Source organism: Lissotriton helveticus, chromosome 5_1 (genome assembly GCF_964261635.1).
Source record: "Lissotriton helveticus chromosome 5_1, aLisHel1.1, whole genome shotgun sequence".
NCBI lineage: Eukaryota > Metazoa > Chordata > Amphibia > Caudata > Salamandridae > Lissotriton > Lissotriton helveticus.
The window spans coordinates 869,085,512-869,102,101 of record NC_136065.1 but is presented as its reverse complement, the minus strand read 5'-3'; the positions used below and the strand labels follow the sequence as shown (position 1 = coordinate 869,102,101).

The 16,590-nt window shown below is 40.8% G+C and overlaps 1 long non-coding RNA gene across 1 annotated transcript in view; it reads left to right on the top strand.

Annotated features, from left to right (window-relative positions):
- Positions 1-7,903, top strand: part of LOC144753433 (uncharacterized) — a 31,674-nt gene extending 23,771 nt beyond the window's left edge. The window contains exon 4 of the long non-coding RNA XR_013594356.1: positions 7,334-7,903. This is a non-coding gene — a long non-coding RNA (uncharacterized LOC144753433). The remainder of the gene's footprint in view (positions 1-7,333) is intronic.
- The last annotated feature ends 8,687 nt before the right edge of the window (positions 7,904-16,590 follow it).

The window sequence follows — 16,590 nt, the reverse complement described above, 5'->3', positions numbered from 1 at the left end:
TGCCTCACTATTCTTAAGGTAGTCTATCACCCAGGCCAACTTCTTCCTAGATCTCAAACCATTGACATTCCAGGTGTAAATTGAAGTATGTTTCACTTATTCATACTCAAATCTCCACACATTACCCCCTTTTAGCTCCTTCTGCATAAACTCTTGTTTGAACCTCCTAACTTGAAAGGACCCAGAGACGGCTATAACCAAACTAAAGTATAACAAAAAGAGGACCAATATATTATTTTTTCCCCATGCTCCCACCACCCTGTGTACCCAACCAAAAACCATCCCCAGGAAACCCCCTTTCCTATCCCTGGGCGATACAATCCACCATTCGTGACCCCCCCCCCCCCCCCCCCGCCTGAAGAGAGATCATTAAATGTGCATTAATGAAAAATACAGAAGAAAGCCTAACTACTCATAATGAACTTATTTTGATACACCTACATTATTTCACCTATTAGGGTACCCATACAGCACCGTTACAAGCCCAAATTAGAAGGTGATGCCTCCACCTGAGCTATAAAAGTGTCCACCTCTTCTGGATTACTAATATTGTGCATCTTATTTCTCCACATGATTTTTAGCATAACTTGAAACTTTATCTGGGCTCCTTTACCCCGTAGGTCATAAATCCTTGTGCCCAATTCCCATTGCCTCTGTGCAGTTCTCTTGCCTATGTCCAATCTCACTTGGTAACTAAAGTCTCTGTATTTCAGAGATCCTTCCTTCAGGGCACGTCCCAACACCAGCTCTTTAACTGCGTAGGTGAGAAAATAGATCCACATTTTCCTGGGAGTCTTCTTAGCAGGGTTTAACTTAAAGGGATCCCTGTGCACTCTTTGAATCTCCTGCTCAAGATCAAGGTCCGGCTTATCATGTAGTATCCCATCTCTTAGTAGTTTACAAATGAAACCTTTAATGTCACTTTTTTCTGTGCCTTCCGGAATACTAAGTACTCTCAAATTGTTACGCCTAGACTGAGTTTCAAGCCTCTCCAGGTCCTCCTGCAAAGTTTTATTTTGGGATTTCAAGGCCTCTATATCCCTAGAATTCTCAGACATAGATGCTGACAGAACCTTCACCTCACCTACTAAAATTGCAGTGCGTTGTGCAATACCATCCAGTTTTTTCTTTAGTACTGCACATTTTTCTTGGATACCTTTTTGGTTGCCCTCAGAGATTTCGAACTTCGTAAGGATGTCCTGCCACAGGTCCAGTATAATTTTTTCCAACTAATTTTCAGTCCCCCTTCAACCTGAGGACTAGCCTCCCCTTGGCTTAGGTTACCTGCCATAGATGATCCACTGCTATCTTGGGGCTGCCTCAAGCTTGGACTTGGACCGTCCCCATCTTGTACATCCACAGCCAAGTTGACCAATGGAGAAAAGCGGTTTTCAAGAGGGAGTGCTACTGTCTGTGTCAGATTTACACTACTCCTCCCCACCCCGCCCCGAGTGGATGCAGCAACCTTAATCTGCTCCATAATTCTAAAATAGGAGCTAAGAGATGGTGAGGGTTGTGGGAGTGAGCCCACCTCTTTTGGCCCGCAACGCTTTGTTTTCCCTACAGCTTCCACCACCTTTTTAACAGGGGAAACAGCTGCCACCTCCCATGCCGTCTGCTCCCTCGTTTTCCCACTTTTACCTTTCATCTCAGGGTCCGACCGCAATTGATACCGATTCCTTATTTGCAGTACTCTATCAGCTGGGGTATTAACTGGGTTACTTTTCTCCCTAGTACCCTGTGCACCAATGCTTTCTACGGAACCCACACTGACACACTCCACTCCCAACTTCTTCTTCAAATAATCCTTAGAAGAGAAAAGTACCTGTAGGGGGGGTATCTTTCAATCAGCCCCAGCTGTACCTCTGTAATTTCTGAAGTTGCACACTGTTCTCCCCTACATTACTTCCGGCTGCACCAGGACACTCTGTCTGCTCGAGCAATTCCTGCACCAGCTCCTCAGTATACTCAGTATACTGTTGTTCCTCCATAGTTTGTCGCCCCATGCTGCCTCTACCACATCTGACCCGGAAGCCGGTCAGTGCCAGAGAGCCGCCGCCCAGCACAAAATCACCCGATGACTCCTCGCGTCGGATCTCATACGGATTTTACAGTTTTACACAAATGAAACAGGTGAGCCTCCTCCCTCAATATTCATACAGTGAGTGAAAAAATTTCACATAGCTCAGCAAAGTCTGCCTTCTTCCATTTGCATCTCTCGCCTCAGTCCGGGAGCTGCCGCGACTGGCGTCAGTCTGCCGCCATGTTTTCCCCGCTCAAGACTTTCCCACTCTTTATCCTTCTTGAAGCAAGGTATATCCAAAGGGCTGTAGTACCAGATAATGCAGCAGGCGAAGTCAGTCAGAATGCAGGGCCTGGTGGTGCAAATCAAGTTTCCAGCTTGGCAAGCCTTCTTCTTCTTTTAGTTTCAAACAGCAGATCTGAGAGGCTCCTCACCTCTCACATATTTATTTAGTGTTTTCTTGGTTCAAGAAGGAGAGCACTCCTGTCCAATGAGGTGCAGGGCAACACCCCAGAGCATGACCACTTCCCCAAAAGTGTGGCATATTTTTATCTCAGAAAGCACCATTCTTCCAAAATTCAGTATGGCTGAAGTTGCAGCAGAGGAGCAAGAACAAGTTAAACCAACGTCCAGTATGGCTCATTTCCATAGCGCTCTTCCCCCTACCATCTGAAAATTCCTGCCTTGAGCCTGACATATGGTTGGGTCAGAGGGCTGGGGGGGCAGAGGGACCTAGACTTCCCTGCCTGCCCTATATCTCCTTTAAAGCTCATGCTTTACGACCCATCCCCCTGCTCCGGCATTCCTGTGTAGCAGAGCTCTTCCAAAAGATGCCTCTCTTTGGGCTGAGCCACTTATAACTTCATCAAAGCAGCCTGGCTAATCCTGTCAACTCTAACCAATCAGGGAAGAACACAGGAAGGCTGAATTTTGGCTTACAGACAAGAAAGTTTTATAACTTCTTTTATATATTCTGTATATTTTTAGATAGATTCGTCAATAACATATTGTTGGATTTATTAATACCATTCTCCTAAGTCCTTGAATGATATCTTCTTTGATTCCTAACAATAGTTATGCATTCATAAACTATTGCAATGCTCTCCTATGTGGCTGGGGATCTACAATGGAGAAAATAAAATGTGGGCCTATAAAACATCTTTTATGAGGATCCTGCGTGTAGATAAATTACCGCCCACTCCTAGGACACCTAGGAGAGACTTGACGGGACCTGAATAAGCAAACATGGTGTAGATCCTCACTCCACAGTGCTTTTAGCACAAAAGTCGGTTTTGGGAAGCACTTTACTATAATGCAGGAAGTAAAGTGTGCAATTTCTCTATCTCCAGGGCATATAAAACCTCTTTTATGAGGCCCTCCTTTATAAGTACTTGAACTCCCGGCCCTGTAACACCTGGGGGTACCTAATATGCCAACATATTGTCTTCTATCACTTTCAAGTGCCCCTACAACTAAAGTCAAGTTTGGGAACAAATGTACACATAAATGCAGTGCTGCAACACAGGACCCCTTTAAAAATGACCTAGGGCTCTCCGCAATCCACACATGCAAGTGCATAAAGGGATGCTGGCCTCTAAACTGCCATGCCCTGTTATATACTAAGGGCTTAAAGGTAGTTTTAATCCCCTTGCCCTATTATGCACTAAGCACTTGTAGGGTAGGTCATCCTAATTATAAGTGTACCCTAATATATAGTGTTCCCTCACGAATGTGTATGTTTTCACCACAGCAATGGCACTGAGTCTGGTTAGGCAGAGCCCAGGGACAGTCAGAATCAGTTACCACCATTACCAGTAAGCACAAAAATGGGGGTGCACAGGGCACACATGGTGACTTCGCAACCATCTTGAAAATATCTCTACCTGGCTGAAACTCTTTATCAATACAGAAGGCCAATCTATGAAATTCGATTCATGCAAGAATCAAAGAGAATTTACAATCACAATCAATCTTAGGGACTGTTAAAAACCTGGGTATTTCCATTTACATAACTGTATGATAGAGAACACTCCTGAAAAAAGATGGTTAGCACATGAAAGCTAGCCTATTATACCAATGTTCTGCAACAATTCCTGCTAATCAACATATAGTAGTGCATGCAGCATGCTTGTAGAATACACAAAGAATTATTTGTGAAGAAGTGCAACGGTCAAGCAACAGGCATGTTATTTCTTTATGTATGGAATCCATTCCAAAGATACATACAAGTAAAGTTGACTAACAAATTTCATATGTATAGCTTTAAATTAAATGTTCATGAAGTCTTTTGAAATAAATGTACAATTATTAAAATAGTGCAGACAGTGCAGTACTCTGTTATACGTATGCAGACTGAGCAGATTCAGCTACTAACACACTAGGTTGTAGCAAATCAGACCTATAAACATTACGGTATTTCTGCTGTTTATTTGTTTTTACCCTGTAGTACATGTGTTTCAATAGGGCATGTGTCAAAGGACCTCTTCAGAATGTATGTCTATGTCCCATAAAAGCACAAATGTGAAAGAGGTGACATTAGAGTTAAAGAAAGGCAGAGGTGAAACAATTATTACAAGGACACTGAGGGGGAGGTTTAATAAGATTTTGCAGTGTGTTTGCACCACAAAAATGACATGAATCGTAGCAAAATATTTTTTCGCTGTTTCGCGCTGGAAATAATGGAAAAGTAATGTGAGGCAGCGCTTAGCGCAGCTTTGCATCACTTTGCGCGATGGGGCATACCAGGAGCTGTGCATGAGCATTCCCATGCGGCCACCCAAGGTTTTTCACGCTAAACCCAATTTACTAAATACAGTAGATTGAGAAAACTGTGCCCTTTGAAGTAGTCAAAAGGAAGGAGAATTTTTTTAAGTTCTCCTTTCCTTTCCGACTTTGCATGTGTGCTGCACTTTACAAAGTGGGAAAATGGTTAAAGTGAGTCTGCATTGTATTTTGTACCGGAAGGGTTACTTGCAGTACAAAACTTATGCTAGACTCACGGAGACACCCTTGCTCCATGGCGCAAAGGTGTATCCGTGGCGCACGGCAGCTGATTTCAGCACCAGCACTAGTGAGAGGGGAGGACAGTGCCTTATTTTAGTAACTAGTGTGCTCTCCTCCTCTCTCCTTTTCACGTAGCGAAGCATATGCTGCTGCTGCAGTGCGCTTCGTGAAAAAAGAGTAAATCTGTCCCTGAATGTCCAATACTCATAGAAGTGACGTTAGAGTTCTTCCAAACCTGGTGTCAAAAGGCTGTGGGTGAAGGATAGTGACACGTATCAGTAGGTCAGTGAATATTCAAACAGATACTGTGACTGTGAGTAAACAGAGCCCAAAACGTTTCTGCAATACTTTATTCATATTCAGGTAACACAATAAATATAGATAAGGTACTGTGTGAGGCTACTGGCTCAGTCAGAAAGTTAGGCATCTACAGGTTAACCTGATATGTAGTGATAGATGGACCACTCACATCAATGTGTGTGAATGTGTGTGTTACCTGCACAACACACATATGAAAGGTGTGCAACCTTACAAAAGAGGAATTAGGCTTGCAAATAACTTTCTAAAAATATCTAGCCTATTCATGTGCACAATATTTGTTTCATTTTATTAAATACACTGAGGAAGTGCATAGGTGACTCGATGGAAAGAATTTACATTTGGCAGGAGTAGTAAAATGTTCTTTTTGAGGAGTACAGCCCTTTTTTCTTGTTTCAGTTCATTCTTCCAGTATCTGCCAATTTTCTGTATTCTTTTTGTAAGCTTATCTAAACATCCTGAAAAATGCCTCTAAGGAAATCAGCACTGAGAATGACACATTTGAGTCATTAGATACCACCTCTTCCTTCTTGAATATGGATAAATTTTAATTTTATGGATTATTTGGTCAAATCTACACCAATACAGGCAAGGTAAGACAATGTTAAAGTGTCTCCCATGCATTAATTTGTCTCTTCTTCACAGCAAAGAAAATACGAATGTGCTCCTGTGGACGATGAACTCCTGAAGTCCCTTTTGAGAGATGCATATACAGGACATAAGAAAGGAGTGTTGAGAGAATGAAGGAGGGATAAAGACCCTCTTGGACACCCTGGAAGGAGTCCAGGGATGTTTGACTCCAAGTTATTAACTAGTTCAAATAGTAAAATCACCTATTCTTGGCTTCACGGAATAGATGCGTCTCTAGCTGACATTGCAAAAAAGCAGCAAGGGTTCAGCTGAGTTTATAACACTGTAAGAATCCATAAATAATTTAGGACTTTTCTGTGATGGATGCTCCCACTGTGACCTACATGGGCCATGTTGGCCACTTAATATGTTCCACTGGTCCATGGATCCCTGGGACCTACTTCCACTCCAGATTTGGCAGCATGGATTTCATCATAGGGCTTCATCTCACTGTTAACTGCATGTTGCTGCATAGTGAACAGCAGGTTTACAGCTGAACTCTCAGTCCAGAGCCTTAGCCCCTCTCTGATTCCATCCCTCATTAAGAGCGGGACAGAATTTGCTTTCTGCAAGCTCAGGTGAGAGATTGTGGCAAAAAAGATCAGTCCGCATATATATGGCTCCAGAATAAATGTTTCTGTCTTATAAAACATTACACCTAGCACTCCTGTTCTAAAGTTTATTTTGTGATGATCAAAAAAGCATTCCTTGTAGAGCTCCATCCCTTAATATAGAAGGGGCCATATCATGAATATGCTTAGTCTCAATGCACCATAAAAGGGGGCCCATTTGCTGAGTTTTGTGAAACGGAACTGCTTCTAGCGTATATTTTAACTCAGCCACTTTCCCAGGTATTAGGAGACTTGCATTAGAATTTATTATAATTATGACTGAGTTGTGTTGTTCCACAATGCCTCAATAATACAGGTAGGTACAGGAGTGTTGAATTTTTTTGGGGAGAAGCTTACCCATGGATTTGGGTTTTTCAAATGTTGTTGATGTAATGTGTATGTCTCACAGAAAGTCTTCAAAGTTTGTGTACTCTTATGCCGCATAATTTTGTAAAAAAATAATGTGCCAGTCTGTGTCTTAATGCATAATAAATTTAGCAATGTTGTTGCACCCAACGTACTTTAAACTATTGTGTCCAATCAGTGAAACATATTAGAATGTGATTCATCATACGTGCACACTAATGTATATATTGTTTCATACATGTGAACAATTGGCATAGTGCTCTGAGTTAAAGAGTCTCTGACAAATGGATTGACTAATATTCACTTTGTAAGAATCATTTTAAAAAGTATCACAATAATTCCCAAGTATGTACTTAGATGTTTTTTCTTGACCTTCACCCAGAAGCTGAGAATTTCTGCAACAGGATATTGGGTGGACCAAGAAGCCATTAAACGTTGAAGGAGACTCATGCTGAACCATTACATCATTACTAATTGGGCAATTTGTATATAGAAGAGTAAATACAAATATAAGCAGCCACATTTAAGAAGCTTATTCATTACATTGGCATGCAAACATTCTACTCTGATATAGTATAGCAGCAACATGAGGTCCCTAGACCGTCACTTGATAACAAAGACATTACTACATTTATTTTCACAATATAAAAATTTACACCGCTAAGTATAATTATTTCATAAAATAAATATATGAATTGCATTACTATTAAAAACTGCAAATTGCTAATTCATCTTCTTCTAGAAAATATGTATTATATAAAGATCACTTAAATAATATTGTTCTACTTTTTATCTAAAACTGTTGGCCATTCTTACACAAATTAATATTTTATTAAGCAAAGGTGCATTTATTTTTATCAAAATTCTTTACTTTTTAATGAATATTTTTGTTAATGCAAATTATATTGATTATATTCAATGATAAAAATAGGTTTTAAAAAAATGTCAAAACCAGATTTTATTATGTTTTATAATATCATCATTAATAGTTTGTTGCATAACAATTTAAGCAATGGATAGGTATTTACTTTGTTTAAAAACAGTAATAACATAGTTGTTCCATGTAAGATTCTAGTCAATTTGTGACTAATATATTTATGAATGATGTAGCTCGACAAAAGACATTTGCATCACTATGGCTTTCATTTGCATAGCGTTGGACCATATTTTCCCTGCAACACAATGCATCAATATTTTGTGGGTGGAGACATTTACCCAAAAGGTCAAAACACATCATAAATATTCTTTAAGTTTTAGTTAACATATTAAATGCGTGAATATATGTACTAATAGCCTCGTGTGGCATTACATTTTTTACAACTACGATGCATACAGGGTTTATGTTGTATTGCATGAGAAAAGTTTCACAGTGCAACATCAGGTGAAAAAAACATGCAATGGCTGTGTCTTAGTTTTATAGAGGAGTGTGTTTGTGTTTTTGGAGGAGTTTTAGGAGTGTTTGGTGTGTGTTGTACTTGTTTTATTGTAGTCAGTGTTTGCATCTGTGCATTCTCCATATGTGTATAGGCCTTGTTTTGTGAACGTTGTATGAATGTGTGCTGTTTGTTTTTGTCTTTCTGTCTAAGTGTTTGTATGACTATTTTGAGAAAGCCATGCCTTGTTGGGGTGTCACCATACCAACTATAGTAAGTGGATAATGGAAGCACTGTGTTATCTGTTTCTGGGTTACCTGCCTTGAATATTAGGGGCAGGGAGTTGGGTAGTCCAGGAATGTATTCTTCATGAGCATAGGCAGAGGTGGAAAAAGGTTACGCTCCGTGTATGCCACATGATCAGCGTCAACAGGGGAATCCAGCGGTGCAGCATTGATGAGCCGATGATGTGGGCAGAGAGGGTAACCTTCTTGGGTGTCTGGAATAAAGGGGACTTTTTAAATGTTGACTCCATCAAATGTAATTCAATGTAGGTTCCATTTATATAGCAAAACAAATGCATTGAAGAGCAACCAGAGAAAGCAAGAAGGTGCAAATAAAAGTACAATTGGCAACAGAACAGGAAATGGAGAACTGGGCATGCAAGGTCTCAGTTTTTTAAAGAACCATGCTTAGAGATCTTTCAAGAAACGGGGACTATCAGGTGTTATCCCAAATTTTAGCGGTAGCTTATTCAATAGTTTAGCTCCTAGAACTGCTGAAGATTTACCTGTCCACCTAGTTCGACAGAATTTGGACAGAAGGATGTAGGAGGAGTTTGTAGATCTCAAATGTCTTGGAGGGACATACATCTTGAACAGTTTCTGAAGACTAGAGGTACCAGGACGATGTATTGAGATGCATCAGGGTTTAAAATGGGATCCTCTTGACTTTCGTAAGGAAGTGCACGTCTTTTAGTTTGGATGCTAAGCAATAATTCCTAAGAGTTTTGAGGAGTAATCTTACTGCTGTATTTTAGACCAGTAGGAGTTTCCTGATAAGTTTATCTAGAAAGAAGAAGAAGTACAATGAGTTGGAGTAATCCAGCCTGGAGGTAATAAGTGTGGGGATTACATTTTCTGTGCCTAAAGAGGTAAAACTATAAACATTTTGTGAAGCATTTTCAGTAGTCCAAAATATGTGGATGTAACTGTGTGGATCTGATCTTTAAAGGAGTGTTGAGCATCACATTTCTAACCATTTCTACTGGTGAGGGTGGGGACCTTAGTTATGATGGCCACACCTATACACTTCCAGGCTTGATTCTTGTTACCCAGAATCATCCTTTCTGGCTTTTCAGAATTTAATTTTAATTATTTTTTGTTCTTCCAGTTAGTGTAGGAGGGCAGACATTCCTGGAACCTTTGTTGGCTATGGGGGTTGCTGCCCATCAACGACGCAATTAATTGTGTGAATGACAACACATCAATGTCATAAATACAGAATAGGTTTGATAACAGTCATATGAAATTGTTTAAGAGTGTGTGGCTCAGGGATGACCTTCGTGGCACTCCAAGAGTAGAGGCATCAACATTAATCCCTGTAAAGTGATGGATAAGAATAGTTTGGGCTATTGTGTCTAAGGCTGCAGATAAATCAAATAAGATGAGAGCAAACCATGATCCCAGCATCTAGGGCCTGTCTAATGTTTTCTGAGGCAGTGTGAAATATGGACTCCATGCAGTGAGTGGCCAAAAACCAACCTGCAATGGTTCTTAAATATTTTTTGCTTCAAGGAAAGGGGATAGCTGATGATTGATGAGCATTTTGAGCATCATAGTTGGGGGAGGAATCAGAGTAATCGGTCCGTCATTTACAGGATTGTGGGAGCTGCATTGGGCTTCTTAATGACGGGGGATACCATAGCTAGGTTCTAGGTACAGGCAGGGGCACAGACCCGATGGAGTTGTTGAGTAAATTACTGAGAGTAGGTATGATTGTCATAGCCACTAATTTCAGGATTGACTGTGGCAAGGGTCATTAGGTAGGTCTGAGTGGCATTTATTCAGTAGAGGTCTGATTCTTCAACCAGATAAAACTCTCCTAGTCTTGGCAGTTCTTGTTCATCATAATCACAGATGTAGGGTTCACTAGGGATGTGGAAGCTGTTTTGTATGGTCAGGTTTCTATTTTTTAAAACAATTGCCAACATGTCGCTCATGTCTTGGGTTTTTGAAACCTTCAGACTGAGCACAAGAGGTGTGACAATCGCAAATTCCTCCTTAGGGGAAAGATTTGCAACCTCAGTTTTATTTGCATAAAACACCTAGGTTAATTGCCTTATGGTAGATAAATATAGCAGTGACTGACTGAAAGTATTTGTAGAGCCTACTACTGCTGAGGTGTCTTGGCGCTGAGAAAATTAATTAAACACAATGCTGACAAGTTTAAAGCTGAGAAAAAAGCCAGGTTTTGATTTCCTTCCTAAACAGCAATCCGTCTGCAATAAGTCTTTTTATCTGTTTCATGAAGCATAATGCACCACTAACCTTCAGGTTTCCAACATTTCCACTTGAGAGGTAGAAGATTAGGACTGGACCACGGTGTGCAAGCATTACTGGGAATGCCTTTCCATCTTTTCAAAGGTACTTCTATATCCAGAGCAGCAGTTATTCAATTATTTTTTTCACAATGACTGTCATTGTTGGGGAGATGTTCATTAACATCGAAGTTAGTCCTGTTTCCTTAAGCCGGTTGTTTCGTTGTAGGGGGTGACTTGTTAGTATCCTGGTAGACCAAAGTTGCTTTCTGTAAGGAATGGTTTGACTTTATACGAGAAAGCTGGTATCATGCCCTCTTCGTTTTTTTGGCAATGTGCTCTATGAGGCAGAGGTTTGTGTCCAGGGGGTATTCCCATGATTTAGCAAATAACCCCGTGTGTAGTGGGTGTTGCAGGGCTATGCAGAGGGCCAAAGAGTTCAGAACAAACTCCGCGGAGCTCTGCTACGCCACCCGCCTCCCACCCCCCATTAAACAATTGCTTAAAACTGAACTAAAACTGTTTTTAAAGTAAATAAAGAACACTTACCTCTCCGCACACTCTGCAGGCAGAGCAGAGGTCCCTGCCCGGGGTTAATATCAAAGAGCCAGGTGTGCATTGTTTCCTATTTGTTGCTCTTGCAACTAACAAACATTCTGTATTGGTTCAGTTGAGTTTTAGTTAAGAGCTAGACATCTAGATCTGAATAATTTGCAAGCAGTGATGGAGGCACTGGATATCTGAAGCAGAGGAGACCTTTAACTAGTCTTCTGCACTTTTGGCTTATTGGTGAATCTTGATGCTGTTATCTGTGTCTGTTATCTGTTATCTGTGATCCAAGTGGCTCCAAGTAAAGGCTTAAGATAATGCCACATGTGATATGGATCTTTTACGACCTGGAGGTGTAAGGTGGCTGTCTCCATGTTGAAACTTGATCTGAAGCTAGACTGGTAGTCATGTAGAAGATGTTTAGCATTGATGTGATCTTGGAGTTGAACATAAGCTGGTTTTCAAAGATCTTGATGATGAATGGTAGGTAAGTGATGGGTAGGTAGTTGGCAAGGTTATCAGGTTCTAGTTTATTTCTTTATGATTTAAAAAACTCTTTAGTGGTAAAGTCAGATTCTAAGTCACAATTCTGAAAATGCTACTTTTAGAGAGGTGGCATTTTCTTGCCTTAACTATTTGTGCCTTCTGCCAGTGTATTGGTGCACATGTTGATGGCTCTGATGTTGGGGTTACTGTATTCTGGCCAGACAGTGACACAGTAACAATTCAAATGCCTTATACACACATAAAGGACACCGCACAACATAGAACCTGCATACCTCAACAGCCGCCTGCACTTCCACCAACCCAGCAGACTCCTGTCCTCTGCCTCCCTCTACCTTATACACACACCCTGTATCTGCACATCTCCCACATCACACCCAAAACATGGAATACCATCCCTTTCCTAATCAGGGCCTCCTCCCACCTTCATGAATTCTGCAAGCAGCTCAAGACCTTGCACTTCAACAAACCTCCCACTTCCTCTCAGTCACCATCACCACATATCCCCACATACACACCTACTCCAGCACCTGGATACCCTATTGGATGACAAGTTGTGCTCTACAAATCCAGATAACATAAAATAACAAAACAAAGGAGACTAGGTGTTGGCCAGATGGCTGAAGGGTGGGGCTGTTGTCTTCTCCACATAAGCTTCAATGGGTTTGCCTTCAGGACACAGAAAGGAACCTGACACTAGCCCTGTGTCACCTCAGATTCCTTGGATACTTGGCAGGTTAAGGGAAGAACTTTCCAGAACCAGTTGTGGCGGTAGGATGGGGTGTTTCCCCATACATGAAAACTAGAACCAGGTACTAATTTTGGACCCTCATAGCATCTCTTCAGTTCACTCCTGGACCTGTAGAAGACTTCAGAAGGACTGCCCTGCCACCAGAGGACCACCCTTCTGCTACCAGAGGACTGTGCTGCCACTTGACGGAGGGCCGGACCATCTCCATGAAGCCAGGACCACCATAAGTTCCTGCAAGGCATATTTGGGTGCCCTCCTGTGTCAGCTGCAGGGACATAACGAGCTGCTGAGGCCTTTAACCCTGCTGCTGGCCTCTGCTGTAGTGAGTCATAACCACCCCACCCCCACCCCCCCAAAGTGGTGCTCCCAAGTTCCTGGACCCTTAGTAATAGTGGTGGTGATATTTCTTCAAAAGCTGGGACTTAGAATATTTTTCTACAAAAACTTCCTGGAGATCCAACAGAGGACCAAGGCACCTGCCACCTGATCTGCCCAAGATGGATCGCCGGTCAGTAGCTCCTGCTAAGTTCATCTCCATTCCCGCAAATCATGTGCAGCCAGCCCTCTAGGAGAAGGTATCTGTCCTCCTGAAGCCCTCTGTGCCACAGTCTTCAGCTTTGTCCCTCTGAAGATTTTCGATTTGCAAAAAATTGCATAAGTTGGAAAGTAAAATTCGACACCGGGCTCGATGACTACCCAGCGATGACAATGACCTCTTTGGGCTGAAAATCAAACTTTTCCCACTTGAAGCTTTTTTTCATACAGTAGCTCCGAGGCATCGACAACGTTTCTTCAGAAATATTTCTAGGTCTGAATGTAAGCTGAGGCCAGGCCCTATCCACCTCTTGTATCCGACACACACTCAGGCACAGTTGGCCCATCATTTTTTACTTTGACACTGTCTTGCACAACCAGATACCTGGTTGGCATATTGATCTTTTAGGAGCTAGATTTTACTACTAATTTTAGAAATTCATAACTCCTGTTCTACTCATTGGATTTAATTAGTTTTGGTGTTATTTTATTTATTCAAAATGTCTCTGTTATTCTAAATTTCTAAATTGGTTGAACATTTTTCATGTGTGGTATTATCAATGTTTGATTGCTGCATAAATACTTTACACAGTGCCTCTAAGTTAAGTCTGACTGTTTTTGTGGAAAGACCAGAGGGTTAAGCGCAGGTTAATTTAGTGGCTTATGTGCTTCACCATGACAAGGTTTGTGGTTGTTACCTGAGTGGTGCTTCCACCTCCCGCAGCCAATAAGCTAATTTATTACAACAATGGTAAGACATCATCTTCATAAGAAGTGATGCTGAGGCAGTTTAGTATGTCTAAGGTTTTGAAGGTTGACCATAGCAAGATTTTACTGGAAGGAGTGGGTGTGAGAAATTAAGCAGGCTTGCTATCATCTATGTCATGTTGGAGCTTCTGTATTTTTCCACTGCAGAATAGGTTGATGGCATTGCACATTTTTTAGGAGTGAGGAATAGGTGGATCAGGCAGGGGGTCCATGTAGTGCTTGATTACATTGAACAGTGTTCTACGTCTGTTAGTGGCTTTATTAATGGTGATGGTGTAGTACTTTGCTTTGGCTGATGTAATGGTTTGTCTGCATGTTGTGCAGAGGGCTTCAATATCAAGAGGTCCTCTGAAGTTCTGCTTTCCTTACATTTTCTTTCCTGTTTGTGAATGGATCATTTATTGTCAGAAATATATTTAGAATATCAGGGGACTGAGGCCAATAATGTTGTGTCCTTCATGATTACCGATGACAATCCCCAAAATGTAGATTCTAAAAGTCAGTTTTATTACATGCATTCATTGTTTTTTTAACTGTACCCTAATACCCCTTTGTCCCACCTAAAGATTCCTTTCCCTGAACTCTAAATGCTCTAACTACCCTTTATCGTTACCCTTCCCTGATAACTAAAAGGCCCTTACCACTCTTTGTGCACTCTTCCATGAACCCAAAAAACATTGTACTACCAATTAATGCTACCTTTTCCTGAAACCTTAAAAAACCCTTGCTACCCATTAATACTGTCCTTATCAGAATTCTAAAACCCTCATACTAACCCTACCAATCTATTAAACCTAAAATCATTCAACTGCCCCAAATGCTACTCATCCTTGATACCTAAAACGACTTACTACCCTGCAACACTACTGTGGAAAATCTGTATTTTCTGCATGGCTACCGCTTATTTTTTGCCTTATCTGGACCCTCTTTTTACTGGATGTAGACTTATTTACAGGTAGGAAAACCTTATTTTAGATATTAAATGTGTCACTCCTATGTCTCCTTGTTGCTCACAAGCTAGTGACCCTGATATTTAAAAGTGGAACATGGTCAAAATTAAAGTTGACATACTCCTCCATTGACTAGGCTCCAAATCTATCTTCACTATAAGTGTAGCTGGATCCCAGAGAATGTAAAAGTTCAGAATACAAACTTTGTTCTTTATCTATTGACAATAACTGGCTAAAATAGCCTTTCAAAGACTAATTTCCATATTTATTAAATGTGTAATTGATTCGCGAGGTCATATTCTTAATAAATACTTAGAATAAGAAACTGTTAGAAAGTTACCTTTTGCATGCCCGAAGCACCTAGATCCTAATTTTCATAGGCTCTCCAGCTGCTGCCCAGCAAGTGCTTGGCCTCAATGAGGTGTGATAATGGTTCAAATATGAGAAAAATGACGTAGTCCTGGTGATGCAGCGAACTAGATGTGGGGTATTTGATCACTTTAAATTTTGTTTTGTTTTTATTTGGAGGTAGTTCATAGATTGTATATACACCAGACATTAAAAAGAGGGAATATATGTATAGCACAAGCAACACACCTTCATGGTAAATCAATGTTTAAAACTAAACCCAGTAAAAACCACAATAGCACAGTGCAGTGATTCACATTTTTAGTTATACAGTCTGATTTTACATTGTTTTTAACACATACCCATTTCCAAATTGCAGCATTCCAAGGCTGCTTTTAACACAAATTCTCCCACAGAGCCCTAAACTTTTTATAGGAGCCTGCTCTTAGAGCATACTTTCTTTTGTGCTCCTTAATCTTGCATAATTTACTTAATAACTGTGTAAAGTTTGCAATGTCCACCGATCTCCACCGCTGCAGAATCAGAGACTGAGCGGCCAGGACCAAGATGAATATCTGGGGTTTTTGTAGGATAGTTTCTGTTAAATCCGCTGAGTATCCTAAAACCATTGTCTGAGTGTCTAAAATCTGTGGGACCTTCAATATGTCCTGACAATATTTGTTAATATTCTCCCAGAATCCTTCGAATTTCGGGCACCCACATATAATATGGGCCCAATTCCCACCTCCCTCTAAATTACATCTAAAGCAATTTGAAGAAATCTGGGGATTAATTTTCTGCGAGAAATCCGACGTACCAAACAGCAGCCATTTAGTATAGAATTGCATCTGCTTAAAATTAGCTGCTTCCAACAAGGAGCTATTAAACTTATTGATCTGATGACACGTGGGATCTCTGTCTTGGATGTATTAATTTTATAGCCCCCAATAGATTGAAATTCACGAAACACGTAAAAAATGTACACTTCCGCTACTCTTTCAGGTTTAAAAAAGAGCAATATTGTCTGTGTATATTTTAATATTAGTCATACCAGAAATTGGAGATGTTGTGCTACTTAAGGAACGGATGGCTATTGCTAGAGGTTCTATAAAACAGGCAAAGAGCAAGGGGGGGGGGCAGGAAACCTTGTCTTGTCCCCCTAACTACTCTACAAGTACCTACCTTCTTGACATTCACTATTATTTGATTTGTGGCCCCCTCATAGAATTTTGAAATAACTGCAATCAGTTTGGGGGAAAACTAAAATTTAGCAAGTGAGTAGAAAAGGCTTTCCCGACAAGCAAGGTAGAAGGCCTTTTCAGC